We start from the raw sequence: 11,619 nt of genomic DNA on the forward strand, positions 1-11,619 counted from the left end.
TGTGTTTTTCACAAGGCCAGCTCTGAAAATAAACATCACAAAGACAGTTTCTCGCTCTCTGTCTCACTCGTTTCCTCTGTCCTCCTCCCTGTCCCCACTTCAGCTATTTCTGCTCCACACTCACCTACCACATTCTTGGAGTAATAAAATGTGCAATCAAATATGCACACATGCACAGTTACACTTGAGACACATGACCACATGCGTGCTGTAACCTATATTTGCTGAGTATGGTGAATGCCGGTGTGTAAATTTTTTAAGAGGTTTAGCCAGCAAGAGCTGGAATGAGCATTGCTGTTGGCTGAGTTTCTCAGCCTGGGGCCCCTTGCTTTGCTCCCCCATTTCGCCCAGTAGAGCTTCGTCCTTATCGCTGTCCTGCACCCCATCACTGCTGAAGCTGGGTTCCTTTCCTGCTTGACCACATTTATCCAGGGGGCTCTTGTCTGGGGGTGATAAGCTGTTAGACTTACCAGTATGGACGTTGGGGTTCCCACATCCTCTCCTTCACTCCACTCTACAACTCTTTACTTCTTTCACAGTAGTGAGGACCGTTTTGGGGACACTACCCAATTCAACAATACTTTCACACTTAATTTTTTTCCTGCTTTGGCTATTACACACTGCACAGGTTCCACTCTCATCCCACTTATCCCATCTCTTTCTTTCCTCGTCTTTCTTGTGCTAATGTGATAAAGCACCTAAAAGTGAATGAAACAAAAACTACTTTCAGTGATTAGTTGTAATGAACACATTGTGATCATATTGTTCAGGTACTCAAATTTGTATCTGTGTGACAACAGATTGCGCAGACCCCACCTTTTTGGGTTCTGAAGGCATGCACAGTTTGTCTTGAGTTATTTTCCTGTGAAGTTTGCATTCAGCACTTTCTCACGTAGTTTAAAGTCTTTGTCAAATTTCTTGTGTGGTTGTGTCACTTTGCTGTGTTTAAAAGGGATTGTGATGGGCAGAAGCCTTGGTTTTATAAATATTTAAAAATAGGGGAAAAAAGACTCCTCGTCTTTGTTGTAGTGTGATGAATCCTTTGCTTAGTATGGGAATGAGAGCTGTAATTATAGCCTTAAAAGTAACAGTCAGAGTTTTCAAGGTTCTTGCTATCCAGCCTTGGGTTAAAAGCAGCAAAGCCATGTGACACAATCTCTAACAAGTTGTCAGTGTAGACCACTTTCTATTTAGCACAAGCCATACCACATCCTTCATGTGTTTTCAGGTTGTCCTCCACTAACCGCTGGCATTGGAGTTACTTGTTGCTTAGGCTTGCCAGCTTCATTTAAATTTGGAGCCCAAGGAACCATCCCAGGCTTTTTATGTGTAAAAAGAATAATCTCTGAGTATTACTGCTTAACAAAAAAAGCTCCAGGCATTTGATGAAAAAGTACTGCTTAGAAGCGTAGACATGCAACTAGATTTATTGTGGTATTACAGTTTGAGTTTGCCTTTTCTAGTCCCGATTTGCTTTTGTAATTTTATATCTCAATTAACAGGAGACTGTCGTACTTTAAATGATGTACTTTAGTTATTGTCTAATAGCCCGTAGAGAGACAAACATTGCACTTGTTTATTTCTCATTGGAAATGTGTATTGCCAACATTGTAACGAGATGTTACAAACACATGCTCCTGCTGGTGTCATCTCTTTTCTCATGTGCAGGGAGCTTAATTATAGTTCTTCGTGTTGTTGCAGGTTGTTATGAAGAGAAAGCGAGATAGCGTGAAGAAATGGGAAAAGGAGAGGGTAAACCATTAAAGACTGTGTGCAGATTCAGAATGTTAATTTGGGCTGTGTATAAAAAAAATTATGGACTTGATCATGGGTTTCCTCAGAAGCTGTAATTAGGACATTAAAGCCATGGTGTGTGTACGACAGCCTGTTCTCACTCCCCACTTGTGAAGTACTTGTTTTATGAACTTGGAAGCATACTGACCTTGGAGCTTTGAGATATCTAATATCTTGATCAGCTACACACCACCAAATATTCAGAATAATCTGTTTATCTACTTAAGATTTTGTATTTTTGTTTTTATCTGTGTGTCTGCTTAATTTAGGCACGTACTGGAGGACCTGCGGTTTTTACAATTCTTTTAACTTAATTGTTAAAAGCTATACTGTAGAATACAGAAACTAGTTTCTTTATCTCAGTGAGCAAAATCGCTAAAATCATCAAGTGTAAGTTGTAGTTTTTGGGCCTATGGAGTCTAAAGCTGATGTGATCAGCTGTTTGCCCAGTCAATAAAAAGACAATCCAGTCACTTAATCTTTATTAGCTGTTTGTGAAGAGAAAATGGCAAATGTCCTCAGGTTTGGGCTTGCTGCTTTTTTCAGTTTTATGCAACACTGAATCAAAATATTTTTGTGTTTCGGACTGTTGATGGGGCTGACCGTACGCTTTGGAGGTGTCACTTTTGCTACTTAGTTTTAAATATTTCAACCCCAAAAAAATGTAAGCATTGCAACAAATAAGAATAAAAATGTAGCTGCTTAGGTTTCAGATTGATTGAAAGATTTAGTTTGACTTCATCAGCAATGTTTCCGGGATGTCTGTCACAGCTTTTCTGAAGAGCTGTCACTAAAGGGGTGGGACAAGAGGTGAAATCCCTACAAATTCCCTACCAGAGTGCTCCTTGGTGATCCCTCCTCTTTTCTATCTGTTCTTCTTGCTCCTTTTGCCCTTTAGATCCCTAGACCTTTACATTCTCAACGGAGAAACAGTCTCCATGCAAATTCCCTGCATCTCAACAAATATGGACCTTGTTCCTCTTCTGTCACCTTTTCTCACCATGCTCCTGTGTGCTGTTTACGGTATCAGACAGCCTCAGTCAAACACACCCACGGAAACTCCTTGCCACAGCGCTGAAGGTGGATTGTGCTCCTACCTCTTGTTTTCTCTACAATGTGAAGCTCTAAGCCAAAGACAGAGCTCAGAGGAATGAATTCCTCGTGAAACCCAGAGTGAGGAGAGCAGGAAATAATTCAGCAGCAGCTCCAGCAGCAGCATCAGCATCGATAGTGGTGGCAGCAGTGAGCGTGAGAGAGACGGAGAGAGAGGGAGTGTATGTGTGTGTGAGAGTGTGTGAGCAAGCTTGAGTGAGAGCGAGTTCCTATGCACTGAGCCGAGCGTAGCTGAGCCGTGCCGTCGCATGGCAAGCTGTGTGTTCCCCTTTGGTTCCCGCGCGCTCTGATCAGGCAGAGCTTACAGAAGGGAGAGATGTGGCTTCACTCGGATCTCCAGCGTCAGTGAAGACCAGCACCCAGCCGGGGCATCACACAGCAGCATGGTAGGACTAGAGACCCACTGCTGACACCAGCGTGACTGATGATGACAGCCCACGCGTGGGTTACCATGCGCCACAGCCGCGCCGCTCTAGGAGGAAACACAGCCATGTGAAAGTGACTCGGCTGCCAGCAACTCTTGGACATGTTTTCCAGGGCAAAGTCTGGATTTCTTTCTGTTTTGAACTTGTTTGTTTTTCTCTTGGTGCTGTCTGGCTGCCCCGAACTCACCTATCAGGCAAGGACTAAAGGCAGATGGAACAAGGGGGGTAAGTCATGATGGGCAACCGTGATTTCGATTTATTTTGATTATTAATTGGAAAATTGGAGTAGTGTCATTGAACTGACCTGTACCAGGATATTTTATAAATGAGACATTGGACATTTGACTGTGATCTTGTGTGGGATAGTGTTAAAATCTCATCACAGACTGACGTTGCCTTTAAACACATTTGGAATAATACAACTGTGGATTTAACTGTCATGCTTCTTTTGCAATAACACACTCTGGTAGAAGTGTGTGCAAAGAAAGTTTACCCTTTTTTTTTAACACAGCACAAAGTGATGACCGCTTACAACCACAGAATGGTAGCTCCCAACTTTTCAGAGCTAGCCATTGAATCGCTGTCCAACACAGAGGTTAACATTTTTCATAGATGGGATGTTATTTTAACTGTCTACCTGTGATCTTTTAGATTTTTAAAGATCTAGCTTGAAATCCCTTCACATACACGCACACCCTTCTGTCTCCGTGTGGCGAAGGTGTGTTGCGTGAGATCACATTTATCTTTGCACCCTGGAATATTTGGTTGGCAGGACATGCCACCGGTGTCTTAGAACTGTGATTTTTGGTTTAAAGACTTAGATCACTAGTCTTGAGGGGAGGTGTAAATAATTCATCTCAGCCCCTCCGTGGGAGCGGTCCTCTCGCCTCTCTTGTAGCATTTAATCCCCTTTGTCGGATTAAAGGAACCTCTAATCTTAGTGCTAGTGCTCAGCGAGAAGGCTGAGAGATGCTCCCTGCAGCCTATCGGCATTGTTAGCACTCAAGGCTCATGCTCAGTGGGTGTGTGTCTTCAAAGAGGCAGTGTCACCACTGTGATCTATGTAATGATTCCTTGTTACTTTGCTCTTTTTCTGCCTCACCCACTCTCCACTTAAAATTTCTTGAAATCCAGCTCTTTCACACCCACCTTGTACATGAACTTCTCACTGAGATGCATCATTAGCACCCAGCAGTTCTAAATTAATGACTTGGACCAAGCTTTCAGGTCACTAATACACATTTTTAAAAGAATATTAGGTAATGAAAGAATTTCTCTTTCCATTTCCAGTGCCTCTCACGTAAGCCGCTCTACATATTCATCGTTTAATTTTTCATAGTTTCAGCTATTGGTGTATTTTCAGCCCAGTTTTGAATCACTTGAAATGATAAAGTGTGCTTAAGAGTAGAGCTTGATTTTTTTTTTTTTTTTGCAAATATGAATTAGCAATCAGTAAACCAAGAGTAAAAGCAGTTACACTATGAAATCCCAGCTATCACTGGCCTCTGGTGAAATGGAGGGCAGTGACCTCCCTCGGTGTAATTAGGCCATAAACTCCATCCCTATCTGTGCACTGTTGAACAAATCATTCCACAGGCTTGCTCTTAATTTTAACCTTGGTGGCTTAAACCGGTAGTTTTGTGACAAAAAAAACTAATGTTTCTTCATATTTAAGATAAGATATGTGTGGAGTTAAGAAATGTTTATGGATGCTGTTTCATTCGCTGTAAAGATACTAGTTGTGTGTAATTTTGTGTACGTCATTTGTGTACCATCACAGTGTAGCTGGATTTCTCACATGATCATATAATTTGCCAGAATTATTTAGGTTGTCAACATTTACCCTGCTGTTACTTATAGCTAACAGTCCTTTGGAAAAACGTGTGCACACTGCATAGTTTTATATGTTCAGACTGAGTTTCCTGTTGCAAAAATACAGCATGAGCAAAATATAAAATGATATAAAAAAACATCAAAAAAACATCAAAATGACCCAATACATTGAGGTTATTGGCCACCCAATATCTTATGAATGTCAGACACTCGCCATCCACCTTCCAGAGGAATGAAAGCTGTTTATAGAAATTTGGATTCCACTAGGGGCAAGTTGTCACAGTGGAAAGGTGATCAAAACTCTCATAGAAATATCTCAAAGCACTTCTGCAATCTAAGGAGACTGGCTCCCATATTGTGATATCTCACTCCATGAGCTTTGAAGCTCCGCTGAAACACCACTGCTACTGTTTTTGAGTGAAGGAAAAAAAAAGACTATAATATTTCTCTGCCTCCTGTGATAAGCGGAAAAAGACTTGCGTTGCGTTGATTTGGGTTGCATTGTACTGTAAAGGTTGGCAACTGAAAGAAATGTACTGATATAAAACTGAAAGTCTGTAAGTTAGAACTTCCAACAAGAAAGTCCATCCATCCATCCATCCGCTTATCCTTTTCAGGGTCACGGGGGGCGCTGGATCCTTTCCCAGCTGTCACTGGGCGAGAGGCGGGGTACACCCTGGACAGGCCACCAGTCTGTCGCAGGGCTAACACACAGAGACAGACAACCATTCGCACTCACATTCACTCCCGCATTCATACCTATCGGCGATTTAGACTAATCAATTAACCTGTCCCCACAAACTGCATGTCTTTGGACAGTGGGAGCAAGCCGGAGTGCCTGGAGGGAACCCACGCAAACACGGGGAGAACATGCAAACTCCACATAGAAAGACCCCGGCCTGATGGTGGAATTGAACTCAGGACCTTCTTTCTGTGCGGCAACAGCACTAACCACCGTGCCACCAAAAGAAAATCCATTTATCTATAAAATTACAGCAGAAAAACTTGCATTGCATATTTTTGCTGTCAAATTTCAAACGGACTCGAGCATCGGGCTTTGCTTTGCAGCTCAGCGTGGCTGTAGTCGATATTAGAGGTGCGAACTTCTTCCCACAGATTGATGTCTTAGTCAGTGGTATTCTTTGGTTGTTGCTTTAATCGTTTATCTTAAAGGTAAGAGTAGTTAACCCTACCTGCTCGCATGCCACTGATGGGTATTTCACTTGTCATTCCTGCAAGTTGCTAAATTTCTTTGTTAATTCATCCATTGATCACCACATGACCTCTAATCTCTTTCTAAAGGTCTATCATATTTTAGACATAGGTACAAGCTAGATATGATAACTTATAAAACAACCTTTATCTTTATCTATATGTTGCATTGCTTTTATCTGTTCTGACACCTGACTTCAAAGGTAAAAAGAACACAGACTATTCCCGACTGCCAACTAGCATTATGACAGAAGAATGTGACAGAAGTGAAGGCTTTTTGTAGACACATATTACTAGTAACTTTTAGCAGGATTTTGAGATCAAATCAGAACTGGTTGGTCCAACTTGTTAAAAAATCTTAAATCAGTGTTGTCCAATAAAGCTGCAGTCGGAGCATCTTTCATCCATCTTTCCGCAGCCTGGTTTGTGCTGACGGTGTTTAGCCATTTGATTAACACCATGTGTACAAGGTGTGCTGCTGTGTAGGTAAAAATCAATGGTTAAACATTATTTGCTTTCATCCAATCTCAAGAGAGTGCTTGTTCTGAGTGTCTTGTGATCAGGAAAGATTCCACTTACTTCCTATCCATGATGTCTGACACGACACTGGAGAAAATCCAACAAATTACTATTCCTTCATATTCTTACACCACCCTGCAGAGACATCCTCCATAACTAATATCACACAGGCACCCAGATCAGGGACAGTAGAGATTGAACTGAGCCCAGCAGTGGGGGAGAAATCCAATTGAATGTATTACAATCCCACCAAACTACAATAAATGGAAATGTGAAGACAGTACCAGGTGGAGAGAAGCCTGGCTGTGTTAACACAAAGCTATGAAGACAAATGATATTTGGAATACTCCAGGTTTAGAGACGGGGTCACTTTTTGTAATGTTTTCAAAAACTGATTTACTAAATGGGGGGCCTGCTGAGGTGGTCAGCGATGAACACACATTAGAGAAATAACACACACTCCAACAACAGAGTATCTCTGGCGTCTGGGATGATAGTGAGAGTATCAGATTTATAGAGCAAGAGAGGAGATGGGGAATTAATATCATCACTTCCTACTCACACAGGAATAATATGTAGCCTACAGATCAACAGCACAAATTGCTTGCTTTATCACTGTGTTTGCACATGCTCTGCTTCATAACTGTGCAATTAGTAAGTGCCGGTCAAGGCCGATCAGTCCATTAGAAACAATAAAGCGATCATCTGAAAACGTTGCATACAAAACAAAATTAGCCAAACAAAATGACCTTTTTACAGATTTATGTAGGTAGGCACCCTAGTTTTAACAGACAAGCGCTGTTATGGGATAATTTGTCTGTTTTGCACATATCAAATTCATACATTCAAATTATGAAAATACACGTTCATACCTTACTGACATGACACTGGGATATGGATAAATCAGCTTCTATCAAGAAAAAATGACGCATCACTGCATAGGGATCGTAAATACATTAGAGGGTAAAGTATACAACTGGAGCCTGAAATATCACCTAATGACCAACCACCAGCGACAAAACAGGAAATGATTTCCATTAAAATCGGATAGGTGCATTAGTGTTCTTACTTTTAGAGTAGTTAAATGTCCCAGGAATCCACAGGGTAGAGGCTTCTGGCACAGTTTGACCTGCGTGCAATGTGGATGGAGAAGATTAGAAAGTCTTGCTCCAGCAAGTTACTGCAAGTTTATTGTTTAAAGGATGTGTTGCAGCTTGTGGCCAGACAAAAAAAAAAAAAGAATTACTCCTCTCTCATATACTTACACTACCTACTCTATAAATCAACCCTTTTCCAGACATTTCCGCTAGAGAAATCAGACACGGGCACATCAGTGGGCTGAGCATAGAGATGCATTTTGTAGTGTTTCCTTTTCCCCCACATCTTTGAAATCACAGCTCATGCAAACTTTGTCTCTGTTGGCTTGCTCACAGTTATGAATAGAGTCAAATCACAAATACTCCCCGAAAGTTTAATAGTTATTCTTTATTTACTACCGACAGCCACCACATTTAACAGCTCAGTTATAAGGCAGAGCTCAGCTGACTATTCAGCAGCAGAGACTGCCCGATGTTGTCGTGTTTATGCTGTTTACCACAGTTCATGACCTCAGTATAGCATTTCCATACGAATTTGATAGAAAGAGAAGCATTTATTTTTGAAGGTAACAAAAGTCAGTAGTATGAATAATAGATGATAGTATTGAAAAAAAAATGCTTTATGCTGGTACTGTAGTAGATTTAGTCTTCCGTTTTCCTCAGAATTGGGTGTATTTTTTGTGAACCAGTCTTTATGTAAAATTGCTATTAATGGATATGCCTGAACCCCCAATGTGCCAGTCATGCTGTGGCCCTAGCAGGAAGTCAGAGCTGGCTGCAGGGATAGAAATATTATACAAACTAATGGGGGGAAAATTAGGCAACAGCCTGACAGGAAAATTAAATCACTGTCATTATTTTTACAATTAATAAGCTTTGACTTGTGTCTTGGGGCAGGGAACACATGAAGGACTCTCACAGAACAAGCAAAAAAAATTAAATAAATAAAAATCACTCACTATCTGTTCCTGTGACGTTTTGCTGACATTCTGTGACTCAGTTTGATTTCATTATAGAGATTTCTCAGAACAGTTTTCACCCTCTCGTGTATGCTAATGTGAAAATGTAGGCCGAATTTTCAGTTCTGCTAAACACTTGATTTTATTTTAGAAAAAAAAAATGCTTACAAGACAGCCAAGCAAGTACATCTGTAATGAGTGAAGTAGCTCTCCTAATTACGCAATCATGAAAAAGGCTCAAAAGGCAAAAAAATATGCCTGCTGTTTCTTGTTCATTCCAATTAGATCATTAAGCTGTGTGCCACTGCAAGTTCAGAAGAATCGTTTTCTCAAATGTACTTGCCTTATGTACGCCTACATGTGGTTAGGAAAAAAAAATGCATTTGTACAAGCTGAAAAGTGTGGGCGAGATTACAGATACAGTGGTAACAGGATTGAGTCAACATTAGGTAAATGTTGTTGCTACCCAGTTTAGAGTGTTAGAGGGTTGATGATAAATGAAAGCAAAGAAAATTATTATTTTATGCGTTCCGACGCTGCTTTCTTTACTGTAATGTATTTTTTTTAAACATAAAGCATACAATGACAAACATACACACACAAAGGTAAAAAATTCAACATTGTTATTGAAATGCAAATTTTAGAAGTAAATATATAAACACATCTATCGCTGTTTTAATTTGTGATTGTGTGGGTGTCACAATTTGTCGTGCAGTATGTGTTTATTTATATTATCTAACAATCTTTGTGTTGTGACTCATCGGGTTGTAATGAGGGACTGAGGCTATTCATTTATAGATAGGCCAGTGTTTTTTCTCTCTTCTGTGTGAATAGGAGTTTGTCTCACTGTAGTTCGGCCTTCAGACGAACACAGAGCTTGTTTTGAACCTTCACCTTTCTTTCACCATTTTTTTTTTTTTATTGATGGGTTTTTATGCCACGAATCTTGTTGCAAGAAAATTGCCTGCTTTTGTCACTGATTTGGCTTTTCTTTTTACACCTATGGGAACAGAAGGATCAGGAAAATTGTAATCTTTTAATGCTTGTATGGGTGTTTTGAAAATGATTTTACAGGTTAAATACAGTTAGGTAAAGACAGAAAAAGGTAAGGACATTTGTGGGATAATAGAATTCAATAGTAATATTCAGTTATCTGTCATTCCCATTTTGGTATGGTTTAAATAACATGTATGAAAATGTGCCACTAATTTTGCTAATGTGACTTTGGCTGCCAATCAAAATAATAATCCATCTGTCTGATTAAGTCATCTAAATATTATGCAATTAAATATGTCAGTCCCTGTGTTGTTGTTACCCCTAGCTATCTTAAACTTTTAAGTGAAGGGGTTTATCATTTTTGATAAACCTGAGGAAGATTATTTACTGTGGACAATTACAAAGGAAGAGGCAGTGAAATAACTAATTCTGTAAATGGGTAAAGTGTCATCACTGTACTTATTGCTCTTTTGCCACTTGCCATGTAAACAGCTTAGCTTAATTTCCACATTCTAGTCTTCCAATGAAGCTGACTTCTAATAGCAGAAGAAATTACACAGTACAATAACAGTGTTTGTGAGTAAATTTCACACCGTAAATATGACAGCTTAGCTTGACGGATAGAAGAGGGCACATTTTATAGCTGCAGATCCTTTCACCCTGTCGTTATCTGACTTGGCTACAGCCACGTTGCAGAGTATCTGCTTGATCACATGTGAAGATGGTCCAAGTATAATAGTGTATGCATGATTGCTTTACTGCACACAATATCCTTTCCTCTTGCATCTCGCTCTCTCTCTAGCTTGGTCTCTAGAGATGATGATGGCTATGATGTGATGATTGTGACGAAACGCAAGTTTTGCTGTTTAAACTTTGGATTTAAATATTGTATTGCAGCAGAAAAACTGTGCTAGTCAGCAGAGAGTGTGGAGAGAGTGTAACGCCTTACTGTTCAAGGTAATTGTATTGTAGGGATTCTTTATTATTTCTTTGGAAATGTCAGGAGCTAAGCTCTAACATCAGAGTCTCTGGCCAATTGAATTTTTCTACTGTTGCCAGGAAGATGACGCTGTCACGATCAGAAACAGGAATCCTTCACAAAGCATGTCAGTAGACAGAACTACATCTCAGTAAGCTTTTCCTTTCTTTCTTTCTTTCTTTCTTTCTTTCTTTCTTTCTTTCTTTCTTTCTTTCTTTCTTTCTTTCTTTCTTTCTTTCTTTCTTTCTTTCTTTTTTTTTTTTTTTACCTTATCTGTGACTCTCTCCTCCACTCTAACTCACTTTCTTTTGATATACCTCCTTACCGCTCTTTGCTCTCCCCAATAAAACTTTAAAGAGATAAGAAGCTTTTTTCTATTTCAGGGTCACCATTAGCCTGAATAATGCATTGACAAGAGAAGAGCAGTTTGAGTTCTGTGGAGGATAGAAGCACAGCCTTCAATTAAATTATACATCATTATCACAGCTGGCAAGCCTGGTGCGACCGTACCCACTCCATCCTCCTCTAAATGTTCCATGTTACTGCCTTGTCCAATATTGTGTGTCAAGCAACAGCCTCTTCTTGTGCCAGCATAGAGCTGGGATGCAGATAGCACCGCCTGTGTTGGTTAGAGGAGCACATAAAAAATGGGAACAGTCTAATACAGCAACTTAACTGAAAGTACTGTAGTG

At 40.1% G+C, this 11,619-nt stretch overlaps 1 long non-coding RNA gene across 1 annotated transcript in view; it reads left to right on the forward strand.

The window, feature by feature from the left end:
* Positions 1 to 10,942, forward strand: part of LOC309687805 — a 61,210-nt gene extending 50,268 nt beyond the window's left edge. Inside the window, exon 4 of the long non-coding RNA XR_014270865.1 lies at positions 10,846 to 10,942. This is a non-coding gene — a long non-coding RNA (uncharacterized lncRNA). The remainder of the gene's footprint in view (positions 1 to 10,845) is intronic.
* The last annotated feature ends 677 nt before the right edge of the window (positions 10,943 to 11,619 follow it).

This window comes from Aulonocara stuartgranti (genome assembly GCF_965226115.1).
Source record: "Aulonocara stuartgranti genome assembly, chromosome: 14".
In the NCBI taxonomy this organism is placed as follows: Eukaryota; Metazoa; Chordata; class Actinopteri; order Cichliformes; family Cichlidae; genus Aulonocara; species Aulonocara stuartgranti.